Source organism: Budorcas taxicolor, chromosome X (assembly GCF_023091745.1).
Source record: "Budorcas taxicolor isolate Tak-1 chromosome X, Takin1.1, whole genome shotgun sequence".
NCBI classification, from domain to species: domain Eukaryota; kingdom Metazoa; phylum Chordata; class Mammalia; order Artiodactyla; family Bovidae; genus Budorcas; species Budorcas taxicolor.
Genome location: NC_068935.1, coordinates 135,283,366 through 135,300,583, shown reverse-complemented (window position 1 = coordinate 135,300,583; position 17,218 = coordinate 135,283,366). Strand labels below are relative to the sequence as shown.

General features: G+C 48.8%; 1 pseudogene; it reads left to right on the top strand.

Moving 5' to 3' along the window:
• The first annotated feature begins 342 nt into the window (after window positions 1-342).
• Window positions 343-10,966, top strand: LOC128070503 (PI-PLC X domain-containing protein 1-like; annotated as a pseudogene).
• The last annotated feature ends 6,252 nt before the right edge of the window (window positions 10,967-17,218 follow it).

The window sequence follows — 17,218 nt, the reverse complement described above, 5'->3', positions numbered from 1 at the left end:
GACTTGAGCTGCTGGGGTCTGACTGTTGGTCCCTGTCTCCCCTCTCCCTTGCTCCCCTCAAACCCCTACTTAACCTCCTGTGTCTCTCTCTCTCCCCTCGCCCTCCTTCTATCTGTCTCTCTTCATGTCTCTGTCCATTTCTCTCTGTGTCTCAGTTTCTCTGTCTCTAGAGCACTTCTTCCCTCTCCACCACCCCACCCTCCTTTCTCTTGGAGAGAAGTCTGCAGGTACCGGTTTCTCAGAGACACGGCTCTGCACCGCCAGCACTGGGTCCTCTGCACGTCCTGTTTTAATTATGTAAAGCCCCATTTCCTTCCCCAGATCGCCCAGGCTCGGCCTCCGATGGCCTGGCAGGTGAGCTCGCCCAGCTCCTTCCTGTGCCACCAAGGTGAACTCGGACTGAATGTCGGCGCTAAGTTCTCGGCTCTGGGACATGCCCCTGCACCACCTCTCCATCCCAAGTGAGGCCCCACAGGCTCGGCTCAGTGGGGATGCAGCTGCGAGACAGGTCCGAGTGTGGGAAGCCTCAGACCCAAACATGTACACATGCAGGCACATACAGGCACACTGAACACACACACACACACACACATGCACACACAGACGCCAAATACACATGCACACATACTGCACACACATACATACACACACCAGCACGTTCCCTTGTCTGTCCACTTTATCCCATTCAACCCAGAAGGTAAGTGAACCCCCGAGAGCCTGCCTTCAGGACACATGCCAACCTCCCGGGGTTGTGTTTTCTCAGCCACTCTGTTCTAGTCCTGGGGACCCCTCACTTTTCCACCCATGTTTTCCATCAGAGCTTTTGCAGCATCTTCTGTGCTTAAGCCTGGAGGGCCTGAAGTTTAAGGGGGCCACCCGCCCCCAAAACCACCTGATAAGTGGTACCAGAACTATCTAATTAAAATGAGGAACCACTGACTCCAGTCAACTTGGTTGCAAAAAGTGCTGCAAAACTCAGCTATGGGCGGGCATCTGGACATGGGGGTGCTCAGTGGTGACCAGGCAGGCGGGCACTTCCAGGGTGACACTGCTGTGCTCAGACCATCAGAGGGGTGGCCACCAGACACCGTGGGCTTGGAGGGAAGGGTCCCTGCCTGACAGAACCCTGCTCACCTCCTCAAGGTGCAAACGTGCCCCATTCTCCACCAGCACTCCTCTGGCCGTGCACACACTGGGCCCTGCCCTGACTCTGTGACCCTGGGCACTGCCTGCTGGGAGCCCACATGGACAGTTGGACAAACAGGAAGTGCTGTTTTCTATGGAAGGCAGGTTTAGACTCTTTCTCACCCTCTGGACAGCTGTGGGATTCTGTGCCAGCCACCCCAACCCCCAGGAGGAAGGGTCCCCACACGGCTCTTCCCTTGAGGGTGTGGAGCAGACAGGGAACCATAGACCCAGTCTCTCAGCCTTTCCGGGTGCTTCCCAGTGGGGAAGGCTGTGGGGGCCCCACAAAGAGGAGGCTTCCGGGTCTTCAGGCCTCCTCCATCCACAGAGGGGCCCTTGGCCACTCTCCTTCCTGTACCCCTTACAAAATAACCCATGATGCCTCTCCCCCAAGCCCGGGCACCACTCATCTGCTTCTGTTTTTTTGTTTTGTTTTGTTTTGTTTTTTATTATTATTTTTTTTAATTTTTATTTTTACTTTATTTTACTTTACAGTACTATATTGGTTTTGCCATACATTGACATGAATCCACCACAGGTGTACATGAGTTCCCAAACATGAACCCCCCTCCCACCTCCCACCCCATATCATCTCTCTGGATCATCCCCATGCACCAGCCCCAAGCATCCTGAATCCTGCATCAAACATAGACTGGCGATTCATTTCTTACATGATAGTATACATGTTTCAATGCCATTCTCCCAAATCATCCCACCCTCTCCCTCTCCCTCAGAGTCCAAAAGTCCATTCTATACATCTGTGTCTCTTTTGCTGTCTCGCATACAGGGTCATCATTACCATCTTTCTAAATTCCATATATATGTGTTAGTATACTATATTGGTGTTTTTCTTTCTGTCTTACTTCACTCTATAATCGGCTCCAGTTTCATCCATCTCATTAGAACTGATTGAAATGTGTTCTTTTTAATGGCTGAGTAATACTCCATTGTGTATATGTACCACAGCTTTCTTATCCATTCATCTGCTGATGGACATCTAGGTTGTTTCCATGTCCTGGCTATTACAAATAGTGCTGCGATGAACATTGGGGTACATGTGTCTCTTTCTATTCTGGTTTCCTCGGTGTGTATGCCCAGCAGTGGGATTGCTGGGTCATATGGCAGTTCTATTTGCAATTTTTTAAGGAATCTCCACACTTTTCTCCATAGTGGCTGTACTAATTTGCATTCCCACCAACAGTGCAAGAGGGTTCCCTTTTCTCCACATTCTCTCCAGCATTTATTGCTTGCAGACTTTTGGATTGCAGCCATTCTGACTGGTGTGAAATGGTACCTCATTGTGGTCTTGATTTGCATTTCTCTGATAATGAGTAATGTTGAGCATCTTTTCATGTGTTTGTTAGCCATCTGTATGTCTTCTGTTTTTGTAAATTTGCCTGTTCTGGACATCTCTTATAAATGGGCAGGTAAAAGGTGTCCTTCTGTGTCTGCTTCTCTCACTGACCATTGTGTGTTCAAGGTCCATCCACGATGTAGCCTGTGTCAGAACTTCACTCCTTTTCATGGTGACTCATACACCACTGTGTGCATGGACCACATGCTGCTGACCCACCCATCCATCCATCCATCCACCCACACACCCACCCATCCACTCATCTATCTGTCCATACACCCACTCACCTATCCATCCACTCATCCATCCATCTAACCACCCACCCATCCACCCACCCATCCATCCATAAATCCACCCATCCATCATCCATCCACCCATCCACTGATCGAGCCATCCACCCACTCACCATCCATTCATCCATCCATCCACTTATCTATCCACCCATCCATCCACTCTTCCATAACATCATCAAATCAAATTATATTATGAACTTGTAAATCCTCCTTCCCATCCCTTGACCCTGAGAATAAATTAAAAAAGAAAAAAAGAGAAAGAAAGAAACCTAGTCCAAACCTATGTTCAGAGACAGAAGGGAAGGATTTCTGGATTGTCGCCAGGTAACTGCTAAAGTGTGAACCTCTCCACACTGTCTCTGAAACAGATTACACAGATTTAAAAGGGAAAAGAATAAGTGAAACCATACATAAATGACCACAACATTGGCATCATAAAAAGCATGAAAATACTATGAATAACTTCAAAGTACTTGTAACTAGAGAGGGTCTGTCTGTGCTCAGTTGTGTCTGACTCTTTGCAGCCCCATGGACTGTACCCACCAGGCTCCTCTGTCCATGGGATTCTCCAGGCAAGAATAATGGAGTAGGTTGTCATTCCCGTCCCAAGGGATCTTCCCAACCCAGGGATCATGCCTGCATCCTTTATCCCTCCTGCTTTGGAAAGCAGGCTCTTTGCCATGAGCACCACCTGGGAAACAACAAACCATAAAATCAAAACCCATCTTAAGCCTCTCCTGTCCAAAAACGGGATTCCTTAAATAAACTGACTTTCACTTTCTCACATCTGCAGAGACCCTCTTTTGAGACAAGATTCAGTTCCCAGGACTCAGTGGCTATGACTTTCGGGACTCCCCCATACCCAACGGTGCTATAGCTGTGCATCCTTAGGGCGGCTTGGGGGCACAGAGGACAGGCTCAGGGAGTGACGTGTCCCCCACCTGGTTTGCCTGCAGGGAGCCACAGTACGATGACCTACTGCCTGCACAAGAAGTCACCCATCTCTCACAAGGAGTCGAGGCTGCTGAAGCTTCTGGACAAAGTGCTGCCATGTGTCACCCTGCCCGTGGTGCTCAAGTGGTCTGCAACACAGGTGAGGGTCTGTGGGCACGCCCAGGCCCTGGACCCAGCTCCAGCCACTAGTGTCACCCACAGGGGGCGGTGTCCTTATCCCTCTTGGGGAAATGGGGTTGAGAACAAACCTGCTGTAAAGCAGAATTGTTTAGTCACTCAGTCATGTCTGACTCATTCCAACCCCATGGACTGTAGTCCTCTAGGCTTCTCTGTCCATGGGATTCTGCAGGCAAGAATACTGGAGTGGGTTGCCCTGCCCTCCTCCAGGAGATCTTCCCCACCCAGAGAGCCTCCCAGAAAGGTAGGAAAGGACACAGCTTTACTGTGGAACCAGCCTGAAGCCAGAATGGGGACCCATGGACTAACAACATCACTGTCTGAAGTCACAGAGGCTGGGGGAGCTGGGAGGGCAAGGGGGAGGCTGGGTCCTGCCCTTGGTGCAGCTGAGCTGACACCAGAGCTCCTTCCTGGTCCCAGATAAGCAATAGTTGAGTTCCCATGTGCTCTGAGGTGGGTTTATATTTGCACCCTAGCACCCCCTCCAGGGAGACTTTCTTGGTGGCTCAGACAGTAAAGAATCAGCCTGCAATGCATGGGACCCGGGTTTGATCTCTGGATCAGGAAGATCCCATGGAGGTGAAAACGGCACCCCACTGTAGTATTCTGACATGGGAAATCCCATGGACAGAGGAGCCTGGCAGGCTAGAGTCCATGGGGTCACAGAGAGTCGAGATGACTGAAGCGACAGAGAACACCTGCAAGCACTCACACCCCTCCCCTGTAGGGCTTCTCCAGGGTGGATTGGGGACTTTGTGGGGTGGAGAGAAGCTGGGGTGGGAGGCAGTCATTGTGGATGATGCAGAGGAGTCAATGGTGGGGGCCCTGTCTGTGGGGAGGGGGCACCCAGTTGACAGTGGTCCTGTCACTGGCACACACATTAGCCAGGGGGTGGATGCAGGATGGGATAGAAAACCCACCTGGGCCCAGGTGCCCGCAGGAGCAGGGGCCCACCTAGAGGACAGATGGCCCCCAATTTCCTGAACCCGCACTGGAGGGGCACTCATATTCCTCGTTTTTCTGCTCCCAGGCTGGTGCTCCCAAGAGGACAAGAGGCTGTCAAGCACAGCTCTTACCTTGTGTAATTGCTTCCTCCTGGGAGGTCCCAGGTTGCTGGAATCCTTCTCAGGGGATCTGATTGGCAGAGATCCAGAGCTGGAATGTGGACAAACTACATTCCTGCTTGCATCAAGTGCCTACAGCCTGGCCTTAAGAGCTCACACCCAGAGGAGGGAGCGAGCAGGAGGGGGTCCACCAGAGCCCGGGAGTCCTGCAGGACTGGGGTTCCTCTGCTCTGATGGTCCCTTGGTGCTGGGTCCCTCTGTTCTGCATCCCTCCAGGGCAGGGTCCCCTCCATACTGGGGGACCTCAGTGCCATGGTCTCAAGTGGTATGGCTGCCAAAGAGACCTGGGTGTGTGCGGGGTCGGGGGCACAGGTGGTGGTCTTTCAGGAGGTGTTTAAGATCAGCGGCTGCAGTAGCACTTCCTTTAATCCTTGTAGAGGTGGATGGCAAGTGCCTGACAAGAGCTGACTATATTCATATGAGTCTTTGTTTTTTCTTTTAATTTGGATTGCAGGGGGCGGGGGGGCTCTGACTTTCTTTCCCACTTTTTATCCTTCTATCTTTTTCTTTTTCCATTATGACTCTGTGTAGAGAACACAGTACCATTTTCTGCTACTAGTTTAATAGTAGTTTTTGTTTTTTCTTTTATTTTGGATAGAAAGAATCTATTATTTTCTTCCCCATTTTTTATCCTTATTTTTTTTTCTTTTTCCATTATGACTCCTTGTAAAGGACACAGTACATTTTCTGCTACAAATTCATATTAGGGCTTCCCTGGTGGCTCAGTTGGTAAAGAATCTGCTTGCAATGAGGGTGATGTGGGTTTGATCCTGGGTTGGGAAGATCTGGAGAAGAGAAAGGCAACCCACTCCAGTAATCTTGCCTGGATAATTCCATGGACAGAGGGGTCTGGTGGGCTACAGTCCACCAAATCGAAAGGAGTTGGAAACAATTGAGCAACTTCCATTTTTCAATTTATGTTAAAGTTATGAAGTTATTTTTTGCTTTTTCCTGTCTTTTTTGTGTAGTGGACAGATGTTTCGTCCTTTCATTCTCTTCCCTTGATTCCTTCTTGCCTTTCCTAGTGCTGTTTGTGGGGGTGGGCACAGACCTCTGTGGGTCTAGTGTGTCCTCATGTCCAAGGGTCCAGCTTGGGTGTCGTGGAGCCTGGGCTGTTGAACCCACAGGGAGCTTCCACCCAGGGACTGCCTGAGAGGAGGGTGAGGCTGGACTCTGCAGGAACACCTCCCCCCCCCCGCCCCCGCAAGACCACAATCTGGACCCGGACTCTGTGCTCCACATGACCAGTGACCCTGGAGACCCTTTTCCCAGAAGCAGGGCCTCAACCCCAGCAGCACCAACAAGGCTGATTTCACAGTGGCCAATGTGGCCCTCAGTTGGGCATCCTTAGTGCATGCCCAGCCCGAGTGGGGAGCCACCCTCTATGCCCAGCACAGATGACTGACATCTGTGTGCAGGTGCTGAGCATTAAGAAGCACCTGGATGCTGGCGTGAGGACCAGCAGATGGCGCATATGGAGGAGGGCACTGAGAGGAACCTGCACTCTGGCCACATGGTGTACATGACGGCCCTCATGGAGGTGGGGGTGGGGACAGGGGTGCAGACTGGGGGTCCACAAGCCAGGGACACCCATGTCTAGCCCAGGCAGGAGGGGGAGGGCCTCTGAGGGGATGGGCACACGTCCACTCAGATGGACATATGGTCACTCCAAGCAGGAGAGGCTGACTCTAAGGAGACAACACAGGTCCACTCCAGTTAGAAGATGCTGACCTCTAAGGGGATGGACACACAGTCACTCCAGGCAGGAGAGGCTGACCTCTAAGGGGACAACACAGGTCAACTCCAGTAAGAAGGCACTGATATCTAAGGGGACAGACACACAGTCACTCCCGGCAGGAGAGGCTGACCTCTAAGGGGACAACAAATGTCCACTCCAGTAAGAAGACACTGACCTCTAAGGGGATGGACACACATCCACTCAGACGGACACACGTCCACTCAGATGGACACACGGTCACTCCAGGCAGGAGAGGCTGACCTCTAAGGGGACAACACAGGTCCACTCTAGTTAGAAGATGCTGACTTCTAAGGGGATGGACACACATCCACTCAGACGGACATACGTCCAATCAGATGGACACACACACTCACTCCAGGCAGGAGAGGCTGACCTCTAAGGGGACAACACAGGTCCACTCTAGTTAGAAGATGCTGACTTCTAAGGGGATGGCCACACATCCACTCAGACAGATACACGTCCACTCAGATGGACACACGGTCACTCCAGGCAGGAGAGGCTGACCTCTAAGGGGATAACACAGGTCCACTCCAGTAAGAAGACACTGACCTCTAAGGGGACAATACAGGTCCACTCCAGTTAGAAGATGCTGACCTCTAAGGGCATGGACACACATCCACTCAGATGGACACATGGTCACTCCAGGCAAGAAAGGCTGACTCTAAGGGGACAACACACGTCCACTGGAGTAAGAAGACACTGACCTCTAAAGGGACAGACACATGGTCACTCCAGGCAGGAGAGGCTGACCTCTAAGGGGACAACACAGGTCCACTCTAGTTAGAAGATGCTGACCTCTAAGGGGATGGCCACACATCCACTCAGACGGACACAAGTCCACTCAGATGGACACACAGTCACTCCAGGCAGGAGAGGCTGACCTCTAAGCGGACAACACAGGTTGACTCCAGTAAGAAGACACTGACCTCTAAAGGGACAACACAGGTCCAGTCCAGCTAGAAGATACTGACCTCTAAGGGCATGGACACACATCCACTCAGACAGACACAAATCCACTCAGATGGACACACAGTCACTCCAGGCAGGAGAGGCTGACCTCTAAGGGGACAACACAGGTCCACTCCAGTAAGAAGACACTGACCTCTAAAGGGATGGACACACATCCACTCAGATGGACACACGTCCACTCAGATTGACACATGGTCACTCCAGGCAGGAGAGGCTGACCTTTAAGGGGACAACACAGGTCCACTCCCGTTAGAAGATGTTGACCTCTAAGGGGACGGACACATGTCCACTCCAGGCATGAGAGGGCTGACCTCTGGCATCAGTCACTCAATTCCTGACCAACGTGCATTTCTGAACTCACACCTGCACCCCTGGCCTCTGGGGTGTCTCCCAGAATTTGGCTATACCAGGTCCCTGACATGTCTTTTCCTGTGTCCAGTTTTGGTGTGTCCAGTCCATTCTCTCAGCTGCTGGCCAAGTCACTTAATGTCTCACTCTGGCCTCGGCCCCCAGTGCCCCCACCACAGAACCTAATGACCCTTGGGGTCTGGAGGTTCTGTCCTGGACCTCAGTGTGCATGTGCCCTGCTGGCCTTGCACGCTCCCTGGAGTACAGACTTCACACAATATTATAAGCACTGCTCTCTGCTGCTGTGCACACACACACACACACACACACATATCTGTGCACACACAGACCCTGAACATATGCACACCTGTGTGTGCACCTGTACCTACAGAAGCGTGTACACACACAAACACACACACACACACACACACACACACACACACACACCAGAGCAATGCCACGGCTCCCCACTGCCACTCAGGAGAAGCTGGGTCCCTGGGGAGCAGGCACCATGGTTTATGTCTTTGTGTGTCAGGACACCCCAACCTGTCTGTAGAGTGGCTGTTCTGGGGGAATTCCCCACCCACGACCCTCTGTCTCTCACTACAAGGCCCTTCTCCCCAACCCCACCCAGGACATGCTCACGGAGATCTCAGAGTGGCTGGAGAACCACCCCCAGGAGGAGGTTATCCTGGCATGCAGGAACTTGGAGGGCGTGATGGAGGACCTGCAAGAGTACCTGATGTGCTGCATCAAGAACATCTTTGGGGACATGCTGTGTGCCTGAGGGATGAGCAGGGGCCACAGGCTCCCCATGCTCTTGGTAGCAGGGGCGGTGGGAGCACTAGGCCTCACTGTAACCAGACTATCCACTCACTGCGTGAGGCTGATTCAGGCACCAGGTGACACCGCTCATGGAACCCCAGTAATCCACCCACCACAGTCTCCACTCAAACACCCCAATGACCAGCCCAACACTGGTCACAGGCACCCCCAATAATCCACCCTGCCTGGTCTCTATTCAGACACCCCCAAAACCAATCAATCACACCTCATGATACCCCAGTAATCCACCTGCCATTTCCTATGAGAAACCCCAATAATCCATCCACCTCTGTTTCCACTCAGGCACCCCAATAATTGACCCATCACTGCTCAAGACACCCAAGTAATCTACCCACCACTGTCTCCACTCAAACACCCCAGAAATCTACCAATCAGTGCTCAAGACACCCCAATAACCCACCCATCACTGTTTCCACTCAGACACCCCAGTAATCTACCCACTAGCGTCTGTACTCAGGCATGCCAATAACCCACCCATGACTGTCTCTTCTCACAGAGAACCCAATAACCAGCCCATCACTGCTCATAGACACCATAATAATCCACACATCACTGTAGCTTCTCGGATACCCCCAATAACTGACACATCGTGTCACAAGGCACCCCAATAACCCCTGTGCACATGTCTCATGGGCACCCAGATGATTCTCCCCCCAGGAGGTGCCAACTCTGCACCTGAGCCAGCAGGTCATCCTGTCATACAAGGACAAGGCATCCATGAGTCAGCATGCAGAACTGTGGCCCGGCATCCCCTACTGGTGGGGGAACCAGGTGAAGCCCTGAGACCTCATCCACTACCTGGAGCACATGAAGAGCTGCAGCCACCCAGGGGAGTGCCGCCTTCAAACTGGGACACCTGGTCACACCCATGTCCTAGCGCATGGGGCTGGCTTTGGGTTCAAGCAGAGAAATGGAACAGGACGTATTAGGGGACATTATTCTGTTCACCACATGGGGACCAGGGCGTGGACATCCTTGAGGATGTTACTGTGTCCACCACAGGGGGTCAGGATGTAGACAGGACGTGGACATCCGTGTGGACATTATTGTGTCCACCACGGGGCCAGGATGTGGACATCTTTGGGGTCACTGTCCAGCCTGCCTGCCCTCTGTAACAGGAGAAATTCATGAGTCAACACCCCTGTGAGCCCCTGCTGTCTGAACTTCAGTCTCTGTCGGATATCTGAATCTCTGACCTCTGTGGAGGCCAGAGTCTGGGTGGGTGATGGCAAAGCTTGGTGACTGCGTGGGCAGGTGACCCCATAGGTTAGGGGCCCCATGGGTGGGTGACTGCATCGGTGGGTGACCCCATGGGTTACTGGTCACATGGGCGGGAGACCATGTGGGTTGGAGCCTGCGTGGGTGGGTGACCATGTGGGTGGGTGACCGGTTTGAGTTGCTGACTGCAGGGTGGGTTACCATGTGAGTTGCTGACCCTGTGAGTGGGTGACCATGTGGGCGGGTGATGGTGTGAGTAGGTAATCATGTCAGGTGAGCACATGACCTTGCAGGTTAGTGACCCCATGGGTGGGTGCCCACAGGGGTTGGTGGCCAGTGGAGGGATCACTGCATGGAGTAGTGACCCCGTGGGTGGGTGACCATGTGAGTCAGTGACCACACAGTTTGGCTGGCAACATGACTTCGTGGGTTATTGACCGCACATGTGGGCGGCTGACCCCACAGCAGGCACCATGAACAGCAGCCCCTCTCTTGTCCCAGGCAGGCTGTTGGTGGCCGGCATCAGCCTCACAGAGAATCGGGAGTTCTCTGTTTCCACCCGGCCTGGTCCCTCGAGAAGCTGCCCCAGTGAGGGCTCCCCTACCTTTGCCCATGCGTGCGGGACCAGTGCCCGGGGTCGGCCACCAGCCGTACCAACACCGTTGCAGGCGACTTCATCTGGGCCGACGGGTTTGTTGGCGACGTCATCGGGTTGAACTGGAAGCTGCTTCGAGGCTGACAGATGGTGCGTGTGTTGAGCTGGGCATCGCAGAGGCTGCGTCTCAGTCACGTCCTGTGACGTTACCGGCCTGAACTGGAAGCCGCCTCGGGGCTGACGGACGGTGCTCTGAGGAGCTGGGCGTTGCGGAGGCCACTCCTAGTTCGCATCCTGTGACGTCACTGGGCTGAACCGGAAGCTGCTTTGGGGCTGACGGACTGTGCATGGGTGGAGCTAGGTATCACGGAGGCTACGTCTCACTCACGTCCTCTGACGTCACCAGCCTGAACCGGAAGCTGCCTCGGGGCTGCTGTTTGGCACGTTGAGGAGCTGGGCATTGCAGAGGCTATTCTCAGCCATGTCTTGTGGGGCTCGTCATCCGTCCGTGCGTCCACTGAATGTGGGTGACTGCTGAGGTGGGGCCATGTGGCAGGGTCCGTGGTCTCCTCAGTTCTCCATGTGTCTCTCAGTGAATGCAGGGTGTGAGGTGATGATTAAAGGTGAATGCATGATTTGTACAATCACATCCTCAGGGAGATACAGCTGGTTCTCGGGTCTGTGGCTTCCCCATGGGAGAGGCTGGGGTGCCCCCTCCCCCTGGGCACTGAGGCTAGCAGACGGTGACCCCCAGCTGGGGAGGGGAGGAGGCACTATGACATACTGTCCATAGGAGGGGACTGAGTGCATAATGATCCCACTGAGAAATTCCTTTTATTACATAAGGGGCTTCCCTGGTGGCTCACTTAAGAAGGCCGTCTTACCTCTCCTTGCTAGTCTTTGGGACTCTGCATTCAGGTGGCTATATCTTTGTGTGTCTCCTTTGCCTTTCATTTATTTGTAAGACCTCCTCAGACAACCACTTTGCCTTTTTGCATTTCTTTTTCTTGTGGATGGTTTTGATCACCACTTCCTGTACAATGTTAGGAACCTCCATCCATAGGTCTTCTGGTACTCTGTGTGCCAGATCTAACCCTTGAATCTATTTGTCACTTCCAGTGTATACTCACAAGGGATTTGAATAAAGCAAAGAAACAGAGGAAAACAATAGAATGGGAAAGACTAGAGATCTCTTCAAGAAAATGAGAAATGCCAAGAGAACATTTCATGCAAAAGCTGGCACAATAAAGGACAGAAAAGTTATGGGCCTAACTAAAGCAGATGGTGATTGCAGTAATGAAATTAAAAGACGCTTAGCCCTTGGAAGGAAAGTTATGACCAAAGTAGACAGCAGATTAAAAAGCAGAGACAGTACTTTGCCAACAATGGTTCATCTAGTCAAGGCTATGGCTTTTCCAGTAGTCATGTATGGATGTGAGAGTTGGGCTATAAAGAAAGCTGAAAAAAAAAAGAAAGAAAGAAAGCTAAGTGCCGAAGAATTGATGCTTTTGAACTGTGGTGTTGGAGAAGACTCTTGAGAGTCCCTTGGACTGCAAGGAGATCCAACAGGTCCATCCTAAAGGAGATCAGTCCTGGGTGTTCATCAGAATGTCTGATTTTGAAGCTGAAACTCCAATACTTTGGCCACCTGATGCGAAGAGCTGACTCATTTGAAAAGACCCTGACGCTGGGAATGATTGAAGGCAGGAGGAGAAGGGGATGACAGAGGATGAGATGCTTGGATAGCATCACCAACTCAATGGACATGAGTTTGAGTAAACTCCAGGAGTTGGTGATGGACCAGGAGGCCTGGCACCCTGTGGTCCATGGGGTCGCAAATAGTGGGACATAACTGAGCGACTGAACTGACCTGAAATGACATAATGAGGGAATCATATTGGGCCATTTTTCCTTGATCAAGTCATTATATGGAAGCATATAGTGAAAAGGTTCTAAAATTACAGCAGGTGGGGGAAATAGAGCCATAGGACAACTAGAAAGACCATTGTCTTAGACTGTGAAAGCTTGAGGACTGCCAAAGACACCCAACATGGAATTTGGGGAGTGTATAACAATTTCTATATGAGGATGAAGACTCAGTGGATGAGAGTTCAGCAAGATGAGGGCATGGAGCTAGTTTTCCATCCATTTTGGGGACTTCTTGCCTGGAAGCACTTTTAAGAGTGTCTCTTTAAGAAGGTTCTTATATTCACTTAAGCCAGCTTCTTTGGGCTGAAAGCACCAAATAATATTTTATTGAAGAGTCAACTGTTGAGTTTTCTGAGAGTTAAAGTGGTTTAACTGATAAGTTATCCATATCCTGATCCCAAGGAAACTATAATAAATTTAGCATGGAAAGAAATTACTTGTCTTGAAGGGAGATCTTTTGTAAATGTCAATGTTTATGGCCACAGAGCTGGAGTCCCCAGCAGAATGGAACAGTGAGTAGGTGAAATCAATCTACAGGGGGGACCATTGGCAAGAGCCTAGGAATCGGTGAAAGTCCAGCTATTTGCAAGACCCCTTTTTGTGGCCTCCTTAAGGCCTAGGTGAACAGCTACAAGTTTAGCCAAATGGGATGAGCCTGTAGTACTACCCTTAAGTAAAGTGATGCCTGATGCCAGGTAGAATGCCACAAAACTTCCTAGAGATTGCATTGATTATAATGCTGCTTCTGGTAAATGACACGGATACTTATCATTCAAAAAGTGTTGGTCCCAGATGGCTCCACAAATTGCTAGAAGACTGGGGCTGTAATAACTGCCTGAAGGCTTTCATGCAAGGGTAGGAGCATGGGGGAAAGCACATCCCCCTGAAATTTGGAAAGGCTTTTAATGTCAGGTGGTTTTTGCGGTTCAGTCACCAAGTTGTGTCTTTTTCATGACTCTTTGTGACCTCATGGACTTAAGCACGCTAGATTTCCCTGCCTGTCAGGACCCGCATTAGGCATTACTGACAAAATGGAGGCACGGCCCCAACTTCCTCTCCTTGTCCCACAGGCACGGACCCGGGATGAAGGAGTTAGGCCTTATGATTATGACTTGTTCTTTCCTCTCCTTGGCTGAGTTGACTGAAAAGAATATTAAGGTGCTTATTGTTCTTGAGAGGAGCATGAGAAAGCACAAAGCCCTCTGAAGCTGTGCTCAGAAAATAATTCATAAATTTAGTCATTGACATCTGTTCAAGGACTTTTACAAAAGAGTGTTCCAGGGTGAGCACGTAGGCCACAGCTTGAGGCCATGGGAGGGATTGCTATCTGAAGCCTATTTGTGAGGAAAGTGTTTATGGCAAAGGAGTTTGCTGAATTTGAGGCTTAGGAATAATTAAAACAGTTAGAAGCTAAAGATTTAAGGAATGTTTTAATGTTAGCATAATCTGCTATAGCTTATAGAGATTAGGAACTTTAGAGATGTTAATAGCTAGAAGCCCTTTTTAAGAAATAGTGAGCTTAGAATACTAGGGGCAAACAGGACTTAGAAAGATAAGAAATAAACTGAGGAATGTGGTATGCAGCCCAGACATTAGCATAAGTTACAGTGTATTCACAAAGACACATGAGAAGAAGTAGATAAGAGAATTGCTGAGGGAGGAACTCCTTTTGAGGGGCAACAATGATTTATGGAGACAACAAATCTGGGTCAATGGGAACTGAAAATGTGAAACCTCTGATCTAATGCTTTTGTAAAAGTATAAAAGAAAATCTTAAGCTTGAAATAAATAGGCAGTCCAAGAAAACTGAGAGGCTGCCTCGTTTCTCACTGACACCGCTCATCTCTTCAGGTTGATTCCCTGGCTACTGAAGCTGGACTCCAGCACCTGTCCTTCTCAATTTCCTGGAGTTTGCCCAAAACATCAGGTTAGGCAACCCCTATAGCTACCAATTCCATTTTATCAACAATCTATTAGAGCTGTGTTGAGCTTTTCCTGGCCAACATCTCTAACACTTGAAATTGTAGGGACAGTATACAGAGAGTAGTACTGGGTGTAGGCTGGTTAGGGTCCTGATGTCTGGATAAAAGACAAAAATCAACAGAATGCCTCAGCTGCCTTTCCCGTCTCATGTAGCCATTGAATAAATATTGCAACACTATTTCACTTGTCCAGTTTAAGAAGGGTTGTCTTGGCACTACACATTGACTCTGTGGTTAACAGTAGAGGTGTTTAGTCTTCCTTACCAAGGGAATATCATTTCCTCATACTTTTAGCCTATAGCTTCTCCTTAGGCAGTGACAATAGCCTTGAGACCCTGTCCACCCTCTTTAAGTCTCCTTGGCCTTGAGGTGTGGATGGACATCATGCAAACTAATAGTCAATTAAGGCCTTTATGATTAGCTGTCAAGTAATCTTCTTAGACCATATGGCCTTCATACTGCTATTCTGTGGAAAACACTGAATTTTTATTGCCCTAGTGTCTCCCATAGCAGTGACAACACACATCCCGCAGCAGAGCTCCCTTCCAAGACAGTATTACCCACCTAGGTTAGCTAGCTAGTAAGCCAACTGCACTTAAAGGACATTACCCTGGGTTAATTGCAAGGGAAACCATGCAGTTTTCCTGACTGTTTTGAATCAGTCTTATCCCATCAGTAGTGGTACTTACTATTGGCTCGAATTCTGAGGCATTTACCTGGGCCTGTACTCCCTGCTGTAAGTTTCCACAGACAATTTTCCCAACCAGAAACAGTGGGCTAGCCCTTGTAATTCTTATTATGATTTCAGGACATACCTTTGTAACAAACTCCAAGGAACTCTGGAAAACCAAGCTTTCTTGCTCACAGTTCCTGGAAAGCACCACAGCACATCTAGGACCACAAGCAAAGATGAAAGAAACAACAGGGACCTGCAGTTCTGCATTTACTGTGGCCAGAGGTGGTGTGCTTCAAGCTGTGATGGCTCACATTCTATTACAGAATTTAATAAGTAAAAGCAGGAATTAAGTGTGGGGAGGAAAGAGCAGGGTCATTCAAGATATTCCTTATCTAGGTCAGCTAGGACTTTCTAAATCAGGTACTTCATGGGTGGGGTGAAATGACTTTTTACCAAATTATATAGTAGAGTTGAGAAGGATAACTTTGAAGTGAATGCTTTAGCAAAACCCAATTTTCAAGTACCTACAGCAATCATTGGAAGATTTTTCAATATATATGATTTATATATACATGTATATTATATTATAACTGGATAAAGCTGTTGGAAAGATACATTTCTTGTGAATGAAGAGCTAATATTTTTTAAATGAATGAGTAAAGGAGGTTTAAAAGAGCACATAGGTTAACAATCATCCATAACAGGTTAGTAAAAGATTTTGTGTGACATAAAATAGAGATATTAAAGAAGATTTTGAATAGAATTAAGTACATAAAAATTTAAAACACTAGAATATAACAAATAGACACAAATGTAACCTGTGTTCACTATACCCAGGTGACTGATGATGGTTCTGTTGCCACCGCTTCTAAAGTAGATTTTCTTTTGGGAAAAAACTTTTAGTCTTTTAACATGCACATATACACTAATATATGTACATTCACATTCAGTTTTATTCTTGCTATTTTCTTAATGTATTATACAGTTGGATGACAATTGAATTTGTCAGTAAAATATTCACATTTAGAGTTTTTCTTTTGACTTCCAAATTGACATGAGATTCACTAAGAGTTATGCTCTTTTGTTAAAAATATTAACATTCATTGAACAGTTAATTTTATTGGAGCATGACTGATTAACAATACTTTGCTAGTTTCTACTCTGCAGCACAATGCTGGCATGCTGCAGTCCTTGGGGTAGAAAAGACTCAGAAATAACTTAGTGACTGAACAACAACCATACATCTATCCCTTCACTTTTAGACTTCCTTCCAATTTAGGTCACCACAGTGCATTAAGTAGAGTTCTCTGTGCTATACATACACATCATAAGTGTATGTATGTCAGTTTCCATCTCCCAATTGCGTCCACCACCACCCATTTCCTCCTTGCTTCCTTACATTTCTTCTCTATGTCTGTATCTTTACCTCTGCTCAAATAAGATCATCTTTACCAGTTTTCTAGAGTCCATATATGCATTAATGTGATATTTATTTTCCTTTTTGTAATTTACTTCATTCTATATGACACCTGCTCAATCCACACACTTCTCTACAAATGACCTGATTTCTTTCCTCTTTAAGACTGAGTAATACTGTATACATGTACCAATATTGTATCCTGAGTCTATTGTATACATGTACCAAATTGTCTTTATCCATTATTCTCTAGGTGGACACTTCTGTTGTTTCCAGGTCCTGCTATTGTAAATATTGCCACCATCAATATTGATAGCATAACCATCAATATTGGGGTTATGTATCTTTTGGAATTATGGTTTTCTTCAGGTAAATCCACTAGTAGTGAAATT